The sequence below is a fragment of the Nilaparvata lugens genome, chromosome 1 (genome assembly GCF_014356525.2).
Source record: "Nilaparvata lugens isolate BPH chromosome 1, ASM1435652v1, whole genome shotgun sequence".
NCBI classification, from domain to species: domain Eukaryota; kingdom Metazoa; phylum Arthropoda; class Insecta; order Hemiptera; family Delphacidae; genus Nilaparvata; species Nilaparvata lugens.
Window position 1 is genome coordinate 67063689 of NC_052504.1, and position 20617 is coordinate 67084305.

At 34.5% G+C, this 20617-nt stretch overlaps 1 protein-coding gene across 3 annotated transcripts in view; it reads right to left on the minus strand.

Moving 5' to 3' along the window:
* Window positions 1-20617, minus strand: part of LOC111045524 (octopamine receptor Oamb-like) — a 236441-nt gene that overhangs the window by 162820 nt on the left and 53004 nt on the right. The window contains exon 1 of one of the 3 annotated variants that reach the window (XM_039440532.1): window positions 14751-14765. The exons of the other annotated variants lie outside the window; for them this stretch is intronic. The gene's annotated coding sequence lies outside the window, so the exon portion shown is untranslated. Of the gene's footprint in view, window positions 1-14750; window positions 14766-20617 lie in introns of those variants that run through there. 3 annotated transcript variants of the gene reach the window in all.

Here is a 20617-nt window from a genome sequence, read left to right on the forward strand (position 1 = left end):
AAAAATACTTTTAAATACAAATAGCCATTACTTTAATATCTTGATTCATTTGTAGTCAGGGTCATGCCCTATATACAAAGAGGTGAGTACATAATTATTATTACATAATACCAAACTTTAATTCACTAGTTGATTGAACAACTTTTCATAACAAGGTCTTTCGAGTATTGTTGTTAGTTTGTTCAGTCAGTTCTCTTACATAAATTACACACATAGTGTAATTTAAAAATTAAATTACATGATAGGTGTTTCCTTAAGAATCAAGAAAGCTTTTCATTAGAATCAGCAAAACAAATAAAATCTACATCACAAAATACTGTCATTTAAATTTAGGTTAATAGCTTCCTCTTCAAAAATAATTTAAAAAAAAAAAATTCAATTCCTTCCAATAGGTACTCTACATTTCTACATATTACACTTAAATGTATCTATCACAATTAATTCAACACTTTGATGGAAGCTTTCATCTATTATAATTTCCTTAATTATATTATAATCTATGACGTACCTTCAGTAGCGGTTATAGGAGGAAAATTTCCATTGTAAGGTGACAATTTGATATCCTCTATTCTTAATTAAAGCAAAAATAAGGCGGAAAACTAAATATGCTACTGGAACAGAAGGTTCCAGAGCCAAATACTACCAAGCCTAAAGCTGGCATAAAAGCCATGATTAACACAAAATTCTGTGACTACATTTTGTACTGCTTACAACAGAGGACAGACGCTGAGTGAAGTCACTGTACGGTTGCCTTGTCGAGGACAGCTGTGTACGGCCTCCCTAGATAGGAACCTAACCAACGTTAACTGTGATTGGGAGTTACTATTTTATAGAGAAATTTCCACCAATAGAAAGGACCGGTACAACTACAATTTAAGATTCATTCTCCCACCAAGTGACAGCTATTTTCCAAATTCCTAACCAAATAAGGCATGATTGATATTCAATCGGACACAAATTCCTTGCCTTATAAGGTCATGAACTAAGCTGATGCTCCAGGAAAATCGTTGATTTTCTTAGTACTATAACTTCTATGCACACACTAACAGAGTTGACACAACACAACGCAGAAAAGCAAACCAGCGAAACAAACTGTTATACAGGCTGACTTCTCATGATAATTCGCATAATACTCACCATTCACAATTAGAACAATGAATATTGTTACAATTGCTAGGAGTGATACATAGTCATAGGGAAGAATAGAGTAACATGAAAACTGATAAAAATAATAAGTTCGAATAAGTTACATTTATGAAATCTGATAGACAGAGGAATCTACTTGAATATTTCCTCTATATATTTTTTTACATTTTTATGGGGAATCAAGGGTGGAAAATGTAAATAACAGAGGCCAACCAATGAGTTTTATTGTGAATCAATGCCGCCAGGGCATTCTCCAATAAATTCTCTGGAATAGTGCTTTAATTGATTTCACTTTTCATGATTACTCCGTTTTATGAGCTATCCGTCTCTTTTGAGATTAATATTTAAAGTTCGGTATGCCCTTCAATTTCAATCTTCATCATTTTCCAAATTGGAAATCCTTGTATAGCACACTGGATGGCTGGAATTGAGTATCAATGTTTAGTGATTGAATATTGAATGAACAATTTCATTATATTAGTATCTTCTTCGAGTGCTGTAACTATATTTGTTGTCAGTCGTTTTGTAACATCAATAAAACTTATTTAGCGTGCTGCAAAGTTGTGAAAATTCATTGAATTGAATAGTGTACCCATTTTATTTGAGATATAAACTCAATATTCAGTAGATGGACGCCTAGTTGAGAGTTCTCAATGTTAAGTAATGTTTCACATTTTGTTAGGTGGCTTAGTTACTACTCAGTTTCATAACTTACAAATAACATTCCCTTCTATGATAATGGTTCTCACTTATGTAACTTGATGTTTCATATTGGATATATTCTTTTGGTATTCCAAATTTTTATTTCAGCCTTTTGCTCACTCAATCAAACCTCATAACACTTGGTTAATCTTATCGGTTGCGTGATTGTTATTGGTTGAAATCCAACCAAACTTGTTTAAACATTATTGTTAATTAAATTTTCATTCTGGAAATTTAATAGAAGGAACAAAGTGAAACAGTTAAGATGTTTGATTGTTGGGTTACACATAAAAATAGTGCCCAAAATGAGCCCCTCTACACATAACCATCATCAACCCTGAACTAGTCATCATCGGATAAAGATTTTTTCCAATGATACAAGTAACTTAGCTGAGACTAGAAACGCAAAAGACCAATCTCATCACAATATCGATATTGGAATAGTCAAGCTCAAATTGAATGGGAAGAATTTTGTTGTATTGCAGATGATTTATTCACGTCAGAAAAATGAGGGAATGGTGGGAACATGCGTAACGGACGGATGAAAATTGAGCCGGAGTTTTGAGCCTGAACTCTCTAGGACATCAAGTGAAGCAGACAAGGCTGAATGTGTTGTAGAATATTGTACTATGAAATATATGTGTAGGCTATACACAGTACATATGTAGAATAAACAGAGTACATCTTCATATTGGGTGTAGCACGCAGAGTCAGTCGTCGTCAGTGGTACCTACATAATTTCGAGCGCTATCAGACATGTCACCCGTTTCACAGCGTGTAACAATAGAAGTACATGACAATGGAATCGTGATGGTGACGTCACTGCATAAGAGAAATAGCAAGCCTGATCCTGTTTAATGGGGTGAGTTGATAAGCCACCAGATGACTGGCAATCCTCGGTTCCGCTCATCACAGCAGGCTAACTGCTATCACTGCACAACGCGCAACAAAATCCTGAAAATTTTTCAAATAAATTGTCGTGCTAACGATTACGCAGGTTCAGGCTCTATAAAAAACTGGAACCAATGTTTAATCAGTACGACTCTGTTATCAGAATCATCATCAGAATCAGTAAAAACTGGAATCAATCCAATCAGTAAGACTTTATTAACAATATAATTTCAAAACTCAGTACCGGTATCCGAGATTTATGTTGTCATAGAGTAATGCTCAATTCAGAATAAAGAACACATAGTTCATGGATGAGTTCTACAAAGCCCTTTCCCATGAGTCTGATTTATATCACTCAGTAGCATGGATATTGGATATACGGTACCCTTTTTTGGGGATTAAGCAAAATGGCTTGAATGTGTTTCATTTGTGACAATGCTGGAGAATGTATCTATTTCATCCACTTCAGACTGGATTCTGAACTGTCGTTCAAAGCACACCACAATAACACCACACCAAAGCTCACGAGTTTTAATCTTCATTTTCTGCTCATAGGACGGATAAGATTAAACACTTTATATATTTACAAGAGAGCTTGAAAAACTTCAAGAATACAATTATGATAATTATTTGAAGAATTATACAATGAAAATATTTCAATTATTCTCGAACCTACAAGTATCCGAAGATTTCATACAGAATAGAGATATTTTATAAAGAATACCCAAGGGAAGTGATATAATCTATACTCTATTCCAAGATGTCTTTGTCTACTAGTCTAGAATTGGAGAACAAAAACCCAAACCGTATTAAGATTAGTAATATATCATAGATTATCGCGTTTTCTGAGGAATAAAACTTTCTCAACATTTTATCAGAATCCTAATTCTCATTCATGAATTTTCACTCGATTGTTATTGCGGTACTTGAGGAGGAATCAGCTTCCTTGAAAGTGTACGAGGGTCAGTCTATTGGAAGGTTTCCTTCTTGAAAAAATATCTTGAGAGTTAACAGGTAGTACAGATGAATATATTGAATTGAATGTTCTGTTGCTTTTTTTCTCTACTGCTTCAATTTTATAAATCTGTAAGTACTATATTTTTACTTTCCTTGCCCTATTACCATAGGTAAGGAAAGTATTGCTTTCCGAAAAAAATTAAGGTACCCCAATTTCTAAATTTCTATACGTTTCAAGGTCCCCTGAGTCCGAAAAAGTGGTTTTTGGGTATTGGTCTATATATATAATATATATATATATATATATATAATATATATATATATGTGTGTGTGTGTGTGTGTGTGTGTGTGTGTGTGTGTGTGGTGTGTGTGTGTGTGGTGTGTGTGTGTGTGTGTGTGTGTGTGTGTGTGTGTGTGTGTATGAGTGTATGTGCGTCTGTGTACACGATATCTTATCTCCCAGTTAACGGAATGACTTGAAGTTTGCAACGTAAGGTCCTTACACTATAAGGATCCGACACGAACAATTTCGATCAAATGCAATCCAAGATGGCGGCTAAAATGGCAAAAATGTTGTCAAAAACAGGGTTTTTCGCGATTTTCTTAATGATTTTGATTAAATTCATACCTGAAATAGTCATTGATAAGCTCTGTCAACTGCAACAAGTCCTATATCTGTGAAAATTTCAGGATTTTTGCCCTATCTATGCAAAGTTTGATTTTAGATTCTCAATTATCAGCCATCATATACAATTTAAACAAAAAATTTCAAGTGGAAAAGATTGAGCAAGAAAATGTCTGCAATTAATGTCCAGTAACATTTCCACCTAAAATTGAAAATAAGCTTGAAATCCAAGAAAATGTGATTATTAAATTGCAAACTGTTGGCAACTGTTGGTTCTATTAAATCATTCACTACGAAGAGATAGCAGACCTCGTGTGTTTCCAGCGTTATTGACCTATCACCAGCTGTCTCATATCTTTGAATAGTATACTTGAGATGCGCGTTTACACTAGCGTCAGGTGATCAATTTTCATAACGGCAAGGAAAGTTGTGTTAGTGCGCCACACCAGATTTTTTACTTTCCTTGCCCTACTACCATAGGTAAGGAAAGTATTGCTTTCCAAAAAAAATTAAGGTACCGAAATTTCAAGTTTTCTATACGTTTCAAGGTCCCCTGAGTTCAAAAACATGATTTTTGGGTGTTGGTCTGTGTGTGTGTGTGTGTGTGTGTATGTGTGTGTGTATGTGTGTGTGTGTGTGTGTGTGTGTATGTGTGTATGTCTGTGAACACGATAACTCCATTCCTAATCAACCGATTGACTTGAAATTTTAAACTTAACGTCCTTATACCATGAGGACCCGACAATGAGAAATTCAATAAAATTCAATTCAAGATGGCGGAAAAAATGGCGGATAATTACTAAAAAACCATGTTTTTCACGGTTTTCTCGAAAACGGCTCTAACGATTTTCTTCAAATTTATACCATGGATAGCTATTTATAAGCCCTATCAACTGACATGAGTCTCATTTCTGGGAAAATTGCAGGAGCTCCGTAATATTTTTGTGAAAAATGGCGGATAATCACTAAAAAACCATGTTATTCACGGTTTTCTCGAAAACGGCTCTAACGATATTCTTCAAATTTATACCCTAGATAGCTATTTATAAGCCCTATCAACTGACTTGAGTCTCATTTCTGGGAAAATTGCAGGAGCTCCGTAATATTCTTGAGAAAAATGGCAAATAATCACTAAAAAACCATGTTTTTCACGGTTTTCTCGAAAACGGCTCTAACGATTTTCTTCAAATTTTTACCATGGATAGCTATTTATAAGCCCTATCAACTGACATGAGTCTCATTTCTTGGAAAATTGCAGGAGCTCCGTAATATTCTTGAGAAAAATGTGCGGATAATCGCAAAATATAAACATGTTTTTCACGTTTTTCTCAAAAATGACTCGACCGATTTTTTTCAAATTCATACCCTGTATAGTTATATATCAGCTCTATAAACTAGCATGAGTTTCCTTTCTGAGAAACTAACAGGGGATCCACCCCATTCTTGAGAAATTTACTTTGTAACCTCCTTCTCGTGCTTGAGGTAGGTGGGTAGAGCAGTTTATTCAAAAGAACACACGTCGATATTTTATTTGTAGAGCAGCTGTATTGACAGCTTTTAAAAAATCCTTAAATTTCATAATTCAAACAAAGGAAACTCTGAAAACAATAACAATACTATAATTGTAGTTTTAATAAAATTATTAAGCCGCCAATCGGCATAATGTTATTCCCCTAGATTATCCTCGTTTAAAAATGAGGCTCATAGATCAATGAGCAAGGAAAGTAGTGTGAGTGTACCACACCAGATTTTTTAAAAAAGTGATTGATTCTCAGTTTGCTGCTTTTGAGAAGTAGCAATCGAATGAAACCTGTCAGTAGAATATTCAAGGACAGTGTAGAAATGATAGCTACGTATTCCAAATTTAGAACGGAGCAGTTTGGTTGTACCTTTTGCAGTTGGCTGGCTGAATTACGAATATCAAAGTCGTCTAGTCTCACGTCGTCATTAAGTTGGGGAATTTGCGCTAGAAATAGGAACACGCAAAGAGGGAAGCTATTCCACAATAGGCTGGATAAAGCAACCAGCGAGTAGGAGAATGTAATAATAAACAAGCTTGATTCAGGAGCTCGTAATAGGGTAGACTATATCCTGGATTCGCCAATATGCCGAACAATGCCGCTTCTCCAGCTACCTACAGTCTGTAAGCTGCAAACCGCAAATTTTGATAGGAGCCTTGCTCGGCTAAAGCGCGCGCTGATAATATTACAATGTAATCAGTTATACAACTACAGAATATCAGATAAATAATTATCATCAGCATTCCTTCGAACCTAGTTCACAATGTACGTGTTCCGCTACTCATTAGCACCTAATAAAACAATCTAATAGTATAAGCTTTCTCTGTCTGATAACTCAGCATGGTTCTTAGGAGGATTGAGCTAATTATTTTTAAATATTTTGTATAAAATTCACTCAAAGATGATTAGCTAGAAGTGTTGTCACATTATTTTTTATAATTAATAACGATTAGCCTTCTGCTTGGCATCAATCGGTAGAGCATGAGAATTATTTCAATAATTATAAAATCTGATCGTGGTTTTACTAGGATATAATCTCACTAAAAATCTTCATAGGCCCAGACATGAGCTTTCACAATACTGATAATTTATAAAAAATATATATATATATATAAAACTTATATCCTATAGTATTGAGGAATAAAAAATGAATCGTACACCATAAAAAATTTGATACATATATTAACAATTATCTCAAAAAAAAATAGTCAAAACAAAAATATGTAGAGCGACAGAAATATATAATATAACAAGAAACGAAATCAATAAAATATCACAGGTTAATATTATTCTTCAAGTTCTATAGCACGAAACGCTACCATGTGCTTTCATTTTATGATCATATGCATTTATTTGCATGTAGCTTCGATATCAGCTTGCTGATACTTGTCACTACCTCCGTAAACAAAGCCGTAGTGCATTCGTGTGACGTCAGCACAGGTAGGGCTCCTACACCAATAAAAATTCGTTGATTTTAGCTGATCTATATCAGCTAGAGTTTCTATTGGTTTAGGAGCCCTACCTGTGCTGACGTCACACGAACGCACTACGGCTTTGTTTACGGAGGTAGTGTACTTGTCGACTTGGACAATTATATTTCGAATATAAATTTCTTAAATCAGAGCATGATAAATTGACAAACTAATAATCCAAATATATATTAAATTTTATGGTTTCCAAAAGATTTCTTCATAATAAATATTTTTTATCTCAGGGTGCGAGATTCGGCACCTGACGGAATAGATAGATCAATTCATCCAGTGAACCAGAGCTACATTATATTATCGCAAATTATATTATAGAAATTAATGATCATATGAACATTGTATTATCAGCCTAGAACTTAGTATTCTTTGATTGATGTATCCTTGGACATATGAATTGACTCGTTACTATCTAATAAAATACCTTTTATACTATCTTTAAACTTGCGCAAGTATTTTTACCAATTTCTTAATTTATAAAACCCTTTCGACGAGCTAGCTTTGATTTCTTATTTCATTTCGAAGCACTGAGGGCGCCCTATCACTATTTCAAATATTATTCACTCACGTGCTGGAATTTTCTATGAGCTGCTGATGGCAATCCAAACTCCTGGTGATCCTGGATTATTTGTAGCCGAAGTCGTCTCTTCCAAGGGGTTAAAAAATTATTTAAAATGACTTTTGCTTTACATTAGCATCACAAAGTCTTATGAGAAAATTTAGAAATTCAATTCAACTTTAAGTTATTAAAAGGTACAGTAAGATATTGCGCTCTATAATTTTCCAAACTCCTGGTGATCCTGGATTATTTGTAGCCGAAGTCGTCTCTTCCAAGGGGTTAAAAAATTATTTAAAATGACTTTTGCTTTACATTAGCATCACAAAGTCTTATGAGAAAATTTAGAAATTCAATTTAACTTTGAATTATTAAAAGGTACAGTAAGATATTGCGCTCTATAATTTTTGGTGACATCTCATGGTGGTGGTTGGCAGGCAAGTGGGGAAGTTCTCTTTTCTAATTTACAATTTTCATTTCCGATTTCCAAATTTACATAAAATTTAAATAATTTGTTCCTCCGCCATTCATGGCTCAAATAGACCGTACCAAACTATTAGATTATTACTTATGTTACATCTTGAATAATTTATTTGCCTTCGGGCCGTATCCAAAACATAAACTGTACAACAATAACTCATAAATTCTTATAATTTGTAGAAATATATACAAAAATATTTGAATCGGCTCACTGTTACCGCCTATCAATTGCCACCATTTGATTGGTGCATGCAAATTATTATAGTATTCATGCGCCTAGGAACCTCCTACTTCCTTAATACATTTAATTATTTTTGTCTGGGTTTTTTAATATGTTTTTTACATGCAAAGTAATTTTTTAAAGGTTATTGAATCGGCTCACTATTACCGCCTATCAATTGCCACCATTTGATTGGTGCATGCAAATTATTATAGTATTCATGCGCCTAGGAACCTCCTACTTCCTTAATACATTTAATTATTTTTGTCTGGGTTTTTTAATATGTTTTTTACATGCAAAGTAATTTTTTAAAGGTTATAGGTTGTTTCTCATATTACAATATTCAGCCACGTGGAACCTTTAGTTCCTGAAGTTGCATACTGTTTTGTTACAATAAGTTTCTGCCAAGGTGTTTGGTCAGATTCTACGTTATGCGACTCGGTCGATCATTAGGTTGCCGATCAGTAGATGTTTTACGCCTGACCTCAAATTTCAATATTTTATATAATATTATATAGGTAGCAAAAATTATTTTCATTTCTATTCGGCTGTTGTAAAATTTAGCCATGATTCCTGATATTATCTAATCTTCAACATTATCATCTTTGGCGATATTAGCCTATTATTTCATTTAGACCTAAAAATTTCTTCAAATAGGAATTTTTATTCATCCATCCGAATTTCAAACGTTACAGTGTCTATCTGCCTATCAGTTAATTCTCTTTCTTATCTTATTTTTGTATCTCTTCATTTTCTAATTTGAATTATCATACATCTTGTCGGCGAACAAGCTTTAGTGTTATGATAAAATGAAAGCGTACTTGATAGCTCATGGTGTTTCAATAATTGAACATGTTTTCTCATGCTAGCAGTGCCAAAGTGAGAGAATGTATTCCATATAAAATTCGTACATATCTTTGTGATCTTGAACTTATCTTTATTTATTCTATTTTCTATTATATTATTTAAAATTTCTATAATCATAAGAATTTTTATAATTTGTATTCTCTTAATAGATTCTTGAATCCCAATTCATTCAAAAATCTATTATTGAACATTGAGCAATAAAAAAATCTCATCAGATTGAAACATCTTCAAAAATCGTAAATTAAAGCTCAGGCAAAATTCACTTGTCTATACTTAGTTGAGATTTATTAAAATAAACCTGACAGTGATCTGTAATGTATAATAATTATTATTTATTATTCAGAGAATTATTAGAGAAAACAAGCTGATAAAAAATGATTTTATCAATCTCATGTATGAGGTATATAATTTCTTCCATGTCTTGCATTTCCATTTCCCTACTAAAATCGAATCAACGTGTACGAAAACTTGTCAAGAGTTCTCTCTGAGGAGCCCATTTTATACTCAAAGAAAAGCGTCCACTCAAACATTTCAGCTTTGAGCTTCCAAGAAATAAACCGGGGGTTTCTCGGGGAACCTCCTTCAATATTCAATAAATTGATTCTTGCAGATGCCAGACGAGATCCATTACATTTTTTGACAGTCAAGGTTGAGCAGCTCGAGTATTTTGAGCGGGTCGCTGTATATGTTCGACTCACTCCACAGTTGTCAAGAAGGATATTGTTTGAGTTTTTTACTATTCTACCGATGAGACCACACTTTTGTGATGTCTTTTCCCTGGAATAAATATTCATCCATATCCTTCCACAGCATATTCCAATGACAGAAATGTTTCTCAAGTATGTGCTTCAGGCATGTAGGCATTATTTAGGAATGCTCTGCTCACCTTAACATATCTCAAACTAAATTCCAATATCTTTTGAAAGTAGAGTGTTTGACACCACCTCGGTTATATTGCATTTAGGAAATAGCATTACTAAGATAGTTCAAATTGTTTTCATTCAATCTATGCTTAATCTCATTCAATTTAAGCTGGCAAGCTGGGCTTACTTTTGTACTTGACATATAAGATGAAAACTGGATATTGAACATTTTGCTTATGAAGAGAATTACTGGAATATTCCAATAACAATTTACTGGATATTGTTGATAATAGCTTGAACCGATTGTTATTAGTTTAAAAGTCAACTGATATTCTAGAATGCTATAATATACTCCATTCTTATCTGATATACATTGAAACATTGAAAGCAAGTTTTGTAATAGAAGGATCATTCAAGAACTTCTGTGAGTCAAGCATTTGAAAAATGATGAGTTAACCAGAAATAACCAGAAGATACAAAACAGATAATTCTCGAGATGGGTCTAATGGATCACAAGTGTTTCAACTGAGACAAGTGGCTAAACAACGGTGCACATGTGCCTCGGCTACTGTGCGAGTTATATTTAGGTAGGGCTTTCAACAGAAGGTGCAAATACTAGTCATCATTAAATCAACAAATTCGAATTGGCTTACACATTAGGCCTACCAATCCACATGCGAATGAAAATTTCTATTCCTAGTATTCACCAAGAATTAATCTTCATCATCTTGATTCTTCAACAGGTTTGGTATCTCAAATTCACTCAAAATTGTTTGCTTAAAATTCTTTCCTTGTGTTATGAAAATTGTTGAAAATCCAGTAACGTTGCCTCATTATTATTGATTATCACATTACAGTCTATCAAATACAGTTCTATCGACTGAACATTGCTTTCATATTTTTTTTCTATATAGATTAATACAATAAGTACATTATCAAAATGATAGGAAGAGGAAAAATAAGATAACCTTGTACTATTCCTCTCCCAAATTCAGATAAGGTTACACATAGTCCGAAATAGGTTAAGTTTTGTAGTTGTTCACTTCACAAAACTTTCAGTCCTTGATTATTTTCACAAAGTAGAAGTAGATTTAAATTCAGATGCTTCCAATTCAGTAGAAGCTCACAAAGTGCGAAATCCTTGTTAAGGTTGAATCTAGCTGCAATATGAAACAGTTCAATGCGAAGTTTAAACGTCTCAAACATTGAAAACATTGTTTGTTTCAAATTGACTCGAACAACCTCGTTCCTACAGTGTGAATGATAAGGATAAAAGATAAGGGGGACAAAAAGAAAGAACCAGATTCACGTAAGAAGAAGGATGATCTGAAAGGAGAAAAGAAGGGAGATGATTAATAGAAGTCGTATGTTGACTAAAACAGATAATTTGAAGAAAATTTTAAATAACAAAACTCAATTTATAATATTCTTTATTTAGTTGATCACAAACATTATTTCAATAATATTTGATAAATATGTACAATAATTATGATAGTTTTGACCCTTACCTGAATAATTGAAAAATAAATATTTTGGATAGTATACACTGATTTCTGTTATTATATACAGTTTCTCCTGAACTTAGGCCTACTTGAAGCTAAGGAAGTGGGAACCATAGAAATGTGTTGAGAATTGAATTTGATAGCCTAATATTCAATTTCATGCATCGTATTGAATGTTTTGATCTAACTAGGACTCATTCAAGTATTATTCTCATGAATGCACATGATGTACTCATATTGTAGGATTGTAGGGAAAACCCATGCCAGGAATCATTCAACCAGCAGAAAATTTGCAATATCAGTGTAATGCATATACGAGACATTTTATTATGAAATACTGTGATTTATGACTTTTAATGTAGACCAAGTTGCGATCAAGTTCTTTTTGCTATACGTTTTGCGGCAGTAATGGTCTAGTTGGCGACTTGTTTAGTTGGCAAGCATCCCGTGTTCTGTCGATCCAACTCAGATGAAACTTGTGCCCAATTAATGGGCCCCACCCAACATTCCCCCCCCCCTCAAACACTATGCCAGTAGTTGAAGTCAAGTTACAAACTACAGAGATGTAGTAGGAAGATATGCGCTTGTAAGAAGGAGCACATTAGAGCCACCGTTACTTCATTCTTAAAGATAGGTTGGTTATAGTTGGTCCAAGTTCACTTCATATACAACAATCATAGAATACTAGACATATTTGAACTAGTTATTGAATAGATGAAGAGGTAGTTTGAGTTCTGTTCCCTCCAAATCCTCTCCATATCATAATTATTATTCAAAATTAACTATGATTTATTTTTTAACATTATCCAGAGATGCTTTCTTTAGAGATTCTTTCGAAAGACGGGGTGGCCGTATCCATGTGATACTCACTCCAACGAGCCACCCAAGAAAATTATAAATTATGAATCAAGAAACTTATAACTTTAAATGTTGGGATAGTTTGAAGCTATCATGTGAATTCTGTGGTATAATCTTATTTGTGAAGTGAGCACAATTCTTACACAAAATTCTGGTTTTGTTCTATCCCCACACACTTTTTGATCTCTCGAAGTCTTAATTTCTCATTTTTTAGAGAATGGAGGCACTTCCAATCTTTAATTGAGAACTAATTATATGTCAAAGTGGGCGAATTTAGTAATAGATGAATAGTCTATAATAGTTCAATTCATTATTATTTCAAACAAAAGATACATCAGTTCTGCTTTAGCATCACGTTGATCAGGTGCAAAAGATTATTCGTCGTGTGAGAAATATTGTATTAGGTGATGAATATTAATGTTTCTAGCGTATTACATGTTACTTAGCCTACTTAGTGCTATAATTCTCAGAAAAATCTGAATTTTCAATATTGGAGAAGCATGCTGCGTAATCTGATTACAATGGATTCATCTGAAAACGTTTATTGATGCAACTTTATATGATAGAGCATTAGTAATTTCCTCTAGTAAACTGCGTTCTTGATGCTGAATTTTGATCACTAGTAACTAATTGGAGCACACTCTTCATGTAGCACAGCACATTGCACTGTTTGATGAATAACGAATGTTAGTAAATACCAATTTGAATATTCAAAGCACAGTGTACCTAAAACAAATCGAATTATGAGCTCAAATGATAAGCCACCCACTACGCTCAATGTACCAATGATCACTCTATTTCTAGGAAATGGTGAGCTGTAGTTTCTAAGGGATATTAACACTGATCATCAAGTATCAATGCTACTAATCTTGCATGTAGATTGGCTCCAAGTATCCTCTTTGAAACACACCGTGGATTCCGAGAAATAGCTTTAACTACAGTTTTGATATCCGTAAATCAGATTCTGATCTACACTCTCCCCGCGTAAGTGAACGAGACTCTTTCAATACAATATAATGCAATTCGTAGTTTCACTCGCTATTGTTAGAATCCATTCTAAAAGTTTGACGGTTTGAGCCAACTGCTCTTAATATGATTCAAGAGATGAGAAATCGCTTCCCGATGGTTTGGAACCCACCTTAAACTGTAGGTTCATTCATCTCTTACTAGCATCCTCCTCATCACCCAAGCACAAGCCTAGAGCTCATATAGGCATCACCGTCAGCAAATATATATAGATTCAATAGATATGGACGCTAGTGAGCTGAAATCTTCATATCGACCTGACCGTTCTGTTTGTACCCTAACGTGAGCCTCATGACCTGGCGTCTGTTATTCAAGTTTACGGGACCTACGGCTTTACAAGAGTCCATTCGAATCAAGAGTAGTTCGAGAAAAATATCTTGTCGAGTACGGGCCTGTCTAGGCCTCTCTCTGGATTGAAGCCAGCTTCTGACTCTCAACTAAAGTTCTTTACAAATTTCCCACCATTTTCTGAGAACTATTACTAGCACTATACTTCATATATCTGAATATGACATGTGAGTTATTTGAAGGTATTGATAAAGTTGAAGAATTGAGAGAAACTAATTGAATAATTTCATAGAATGTTTCAATTTCATTTGTTCTCGAATTCCATTCTGGAATTTACTGATCATTCTTCATAATTGAACGTATAACAATGAATTATTGGAAACTACATTTAACTGTGCTGTTGCTAATTTTCGTAGGCATTATATTTTATGAACTGCAGATTAGAAGTCGTGGAAATTGACAATGATTCACTGGTTGAAGCAATTGAATAACTAAATACTGATTCACTATTGTGGAAGTAGTAGAGTTTATTCTATGACAATGGTTTAGCAAAAATTCCAAGGTGATAAATAACCAATTTTTGAAATCTCAAATGTGATATTTGTCATCTTTAGAATCAAAAACATGTATAAACTCATGATAAGTCGTATATGAAACCCAGTTACTTGACATCGTAACTTTCTCATGAAGTAAAGAATGACAAGAAAGTGGAAAATTGTCTGTCTACTTATAATGCAGAAAACATTGAAAACTTGTTATACTCACATAAAGTGTTGCATGTCAAAAGGATGTACATGTTTATGCTGCATAACAAATAATCCCACATTCCCGCAAACACTGTAATGAACACTGTACCTATAGACACTGATGAAAATGAAAGCTCGTATGACAAATGAAAACCAAATCCAATAAGTTGGCTTGTTAATAGAGTGGATAATACAGCAACTGAACTATGCACTCGGATCATTCACAACAGACACACACTCTATAAAGCACTAACTATGGTGCTTTCGTATTAGGTCACACAGCTGTGTCAAGCCCAGCACAGGCAGGCAGGTTTCAGTTTGTGATAACGCAGAAAGCTGGCAAGAGAAGTATCGACATTCTGTCACTCTTGTCTACGTTGATATTGTGGGATGGAATAGTAATAAGGTGTAAATAGTGAAAATTGGAGGCGTCATCAATTAACCAACTACTAAAGGCGGGAATCAACCTTCGAATTTCTCGTGCAAAATGATGGCTCCCTAATTAACGTCATTTGCAGCTTGCAAATATCTACAGCCCTTTCGAAGTTTCTGATAGTGTGCTACATCAAGTGCATTACGATAAAGAAAACTTTGCTTTTCATTTAATCTTCAACTTGAATGCATATTTTATGAGAGTGTTGTTTTCAGGTTGATGACTAATAATAAATTTGCTAGATTAGGACAGTTCAAGGTGAGTCAAGATAAACTTGTCTAGGCCTTCACAATTATTTTCCACAATATTAACATGAAAAAGTACTGAATGCTTTTCCACAAAAATTCAATTCACTTTCAAGAGCTCTTCTAGCTCACTTTCAAGATCTAATGGAATTGAATATCAATTAACTAAATTATAATATCAATTAATGAGAGTTATCATAATGATTTCTTAAAAAAATTCTTCATCAGATTCCAAAGCATCATGAATATTGAAGAGTGGAGATCCGTATTCGCGTAATCTCAGCATATGCATTCAAATTCAATTCAAGCAACAGACGCAATTGGCCGTTATAATAATTATTTTAATTCCTTGAAATTTCAAGCACCAACCTTTTCTCGCACCTTGAATTGCAACATGAAAATCCTAAGGGCGCAACTATTGAGCTTGAGCTTGAGGAGATCATATCCTTGAGGAGATCATATCCTCATTCAATATTAGTTCAAACCAATCCAATATTTTGAGTAGCTGTATTCAAGCGGATTAGATGCTGGCATTATAATCCAGAGGCCAGAATTCAAATCCGGGTCCGGACAAGATATTTTTCTCGGTTCATTCCCGTTTTTCGGATAGACACGTCGGTCCTGGATACCTAAAAATAGAGTCGGGAGGTCATGTTTGTCAGGAGGCCCTGAGATTGATTAGGTGTGACCTGAAAACTCTGACACCAGATCTGAGCCAGCCAGATCACTTGAAATAATTATAATAATCCAATATTATACATTGTTCTATGATAATTGATAGTTTTGCATGAGTTGAAGTGATTATGATCAATGATTTTGAATTAATACTAGTAGTTATGTGAACAGTAGACCTCGCGCAGTTAAAACCACAGCCTCCTCTAATAATAAATAAATAAATAAAGCCTTTATTCAGTCTCCAGAATCACATTACATAACAAAAATAAATGTACAATTTTTAAAAGAATACTTCTTCAAATAAAATCAAAGTACATATTATGATACAGTACTGTAGTTAATCTTCTTGTTATATTTACATATTTATATCACTTCAATTTTTTTTTGTCTGGAAACTAGGCCCACTAGCGGGCATAGGCCTCCCCCAGGTTTCTCCATCTCTGTCTGTTTCTCGCCATCTCCATCCAGTTACTTCCTGCTGTCCTCACGATGTCATCCTTCCATCTGGCTTTCTGTCGTCCAACTTTTCTTGTTCTCCACGATGGTTCCCAGCTGGTAACTTCTCTCGTCCATCTGCCATCCTCTAGTCTTGCTATATGTCCAGCCCATTTCCATTTCAGCAACTTCATTGTTTTTGTCACATCCTCAAGGTTTGTTCTACTTCTTATAACAGAGTTTCTGATTCTTTGTTGTCTCCTAATGTTCAATATACCCCTCTCCATGGCTGTTTGAGTGACTTGAACCTTCTTCAGCAACGATTTCTTACAAGCCCAGGTCTGTACTCCATATATAAGTGCTGGTATTATACATGACTTGAGAACTTTTGCCTTTGTTGTGACATTGAGATCTTTACTCTTCATAATACACTTCAAAGCCCAGAATTTCTTCCATGCTATGTTGCATCTTCTCTTCACCTCTGTTTCTTTCCGACCCATCATAGTTCGACTCTGCAGCTACCGGACCAGGAAGATGATCTTCGACGCTAAGAGGAAGCTGAAGGGTTCCGGCGTCACCATTCGCGAGGATCTGACTGCGGAGCGTCTCAAGATCCTCAACGCTGCGGCCGACCGTCATGGGCATAGGAATGTCTGGTCATCGGACGGGAGGATCAAGATCTCTATCAGCGAGGGAGGATTCAAGAGGGTCCACACAGTCGAGAGGATGACCGACCTTCAAAAAATAAAGGTAAATTAAATCATTTCAGGATTCGATGACTAAGGTGCCCTTCACTACAATAATAGGAAATTCGTATTAATACATTTCACAGTAGATATGCCTTGGCATTTCTCATGAGCTGGCTTTCTGTTATATAAATGAATCTTTCCACTGCTATTTATGATTATATATGAGGCAATTATTTCAAACTAAGGAGATCCACATTTGTTAATACTGATTAATAATTTATCTTGATATTAATTCCCAAAACTACGTTCAATGCATCAACTACTATACTCCAGAGGGTACTTGGAGAATCATTATCTCTATTCTTACTAATAATTATTACATCTCTTACCTAAATTATTTCCATAATTAATAATTTTCGAAATGCTGAATTTCAAATAAATTGGATGATTAACATACGTTATAGATATGGATGTAATCTATAGGTAAAGATAGTAATCTCTTCTATATTAGGTGTACATAATGATATCTTCTACTGTTGCCATAGCTCGAACAATAGAAGCTAATGTGTGAAGAATTATTGATAGAACAGAGGGGTGGGTAGTCTGTTCATATGCTTATATAGGGGCTGTGTTTCATTTAACGTTATCTTAGACATTCATCACTAAAATATTACAGTTCTCAATTTACTACTTTTATCGTTATTGCAACTCCCAATAGTTAATTATACTTCTAATACTATATAATATTTTTCACACTTCACCGTTCAATCCTATTTGAAACTCATCTAGAATAATCTAGCACTTTCTCCATCGTCTCCTCTACTTCTTATTTTTCTTTCTCATTTCTCTTCTTGATCTTATATTTATAATGATTACCTGAATATTGTTGTTTGCGATGATGATTATTATTCTTTTCTATTCTTCTTCTTCTTCTCTTCTTCTTCTTCTTCTTCTTCTTCTTCTTCTTCTTCTTCTTCTTCTTCTTCTTCTCTTCTTCTTCTTCTCTTTCTTTTTCTTTTCTTCTTCTTCTTCTCTCCTTGATTAATTCAAGATCACAATACGATGTTCTATTTCTTATTCTATAGTTCAGTTTCATAAGTTCTTCTCAATTTGTGCACATTCCTTCTTTCTCTTCTTTTCTTCCCTATTATTATCATTATTTTCCCTGTGATTTTTCCACTAGCTATCCAGCAAGTTCAAATGTTTATTTCTCTTTCTATATCTATTTATCTTCCTACCTTTTCTCTTTCTATCTGATTACCTTCTACTAATATCCATATATTATATTATAATATCCATATATTTATCCATAGAATATTCGATTCTTTCCCACATTAAATCATACTATTCCTCTTCAATTTTATGCGAATATTATTCATTATCAGTTGTATTATGTATCTTTTCTCTATTGATAACTTTCTTCAAAGATTTTTCGTTTTTCTGCTGGCTTTTTCTTCTCTTTTTCAGTTTTTACTGGATCCCATTTCGCTCTATCTCCACCATGAACACGATCTTCCACCACTGGATTCCATCTCTCTCTGTCTCCACTTGGACTCGATCTTCCACTACTGGATTCCTTCTCGCTCTACCTCCACTTGGACCCGATTCTTCCACTACTGGATACCTACTCGCTCTATCTCCACTTGGACCAGATCTCCCACTACCAGTTCTTCCTCAATCTTCATCTTATTCACCATTAGGATTATTCATCACCAGAACTCCACACATCTACATCTTATTGTGTTTAGTGAATTTTTTGAACTAGTGCTTTAAATAGTGAAGGGAGCCGAACTGTCAAGGCATACTGAATGCACTCGAATCAAGAGACTTTTTTATTTAGGTTAAGTTTTATCAGTTTCATCCCCATTTTCCCCGTCATGTGTCGTTCTGAGGTCGGTTCACGATTGGTCTGCTGCTTCCACGATGCCTCTCACTGACACGTCAGCTCGCTCGCCCTCAAGTAGGTGTGATTATTTCAATAATAGTAATAATGACGCAGGTATGTTTCTAGCAAATAAGCTCCACTCTTTCAAAAAACTTTTCAAGGCTGCTCACCTTAACGTACAATCCCTCAGTTGCCACATTGATGAACTCAGAGCAATCTTCCGTTTTCAGGACTTCAATATAATCGGAATTTCCGAATCATTTTTGAAGCCTAGTATTTCATCAAATTTTGTTGCATTGCCTGGATATAATCTTTTCGGGAATGATAGATTAAATAAAGCTTGTGGGGGTGTAGCAATTTATGTGAAAGATGGTATCAAAACAAAAGTTTTAATCACATCTAAACAAGAGTATTGTTCCAGACCAGAGTTTATGCTACTTGAATTATCCTTATCCAGTACTGATAAATTACTCGTTGGTATCTATTATCGCCCACCAAAAATAGGTCATTTCACAGATTTCGAAAATGCCTTGCTTTCTCTTATGCCTTGTTATAACCGTATACTAGTTATGGGGGATATGAACACCGACTCGAACATGACAAATCGTAACTTTGACTACTTTCAACTGACTGCAATTTTCCAATGCCTAAACATGACTATTTTACCTCTCGATCCAACTCATCATACTAATGAATCAGACACACTCATTGACCTTCTCATTGTTAGTGATCCCAATGAGGTTGTTCAAGCAGGCCAAATCTCAGTCCCAGCTATTTCTAGACATGATTTGATCTACTGTGTACTTTCCCATAAGATACCCAAGCCAGAACAGAAAATTATCACTTATAGAGACTTCAAAAACTTTGATGAAGCCGCCTTCCTGACTGATGTGGCTCAGGCTCTATAGCATCAAATTGAAGCATTACCCTCAGTTGATGACATGGTTAAGACTTTCAAGAATTGGACTTTGACTTTGTATGACAAACATGCACCTTATGTGACAAGGAGGATTAATAGAAAACGACGAGTACCGTGGATGACTGAAGACATACTTAAGATGATGGGACGTAGAGACAAAGCACATAGAAAATTTGAGAAGACATTCGACTTGGACAGTTTGATAGAGTATAGGAGCCTTAGAAATAGGGTTAAACAGGAATTACGGAACTCAAAGATTAGGTACTTGAATTCGTTTATGACAAACAATAGACAAGACTCTAAATCACTTTGGCAGGGAATAAAAGAATTCGGGCTTGGCAAACAGAAATCGAATCCACAAATTGACTTATCATTGAATAATATAAATGACCATTTCGTTTCACACTCTAACCAACGTGACGAAGTTGTCATTGCTAATCATATCGATGATCTTGAAGAGCAGGTTACAAACTTAGATTTACCAATCACTGATCAATTTCATTTCCATCCAATCTCAGAAGAAGACACTTCCAGAGCAATTCAACGTATTCATAGTAATGCTACGGGTGTAGACAAAATTCCTATTAAATTTATCAAGAAGATGT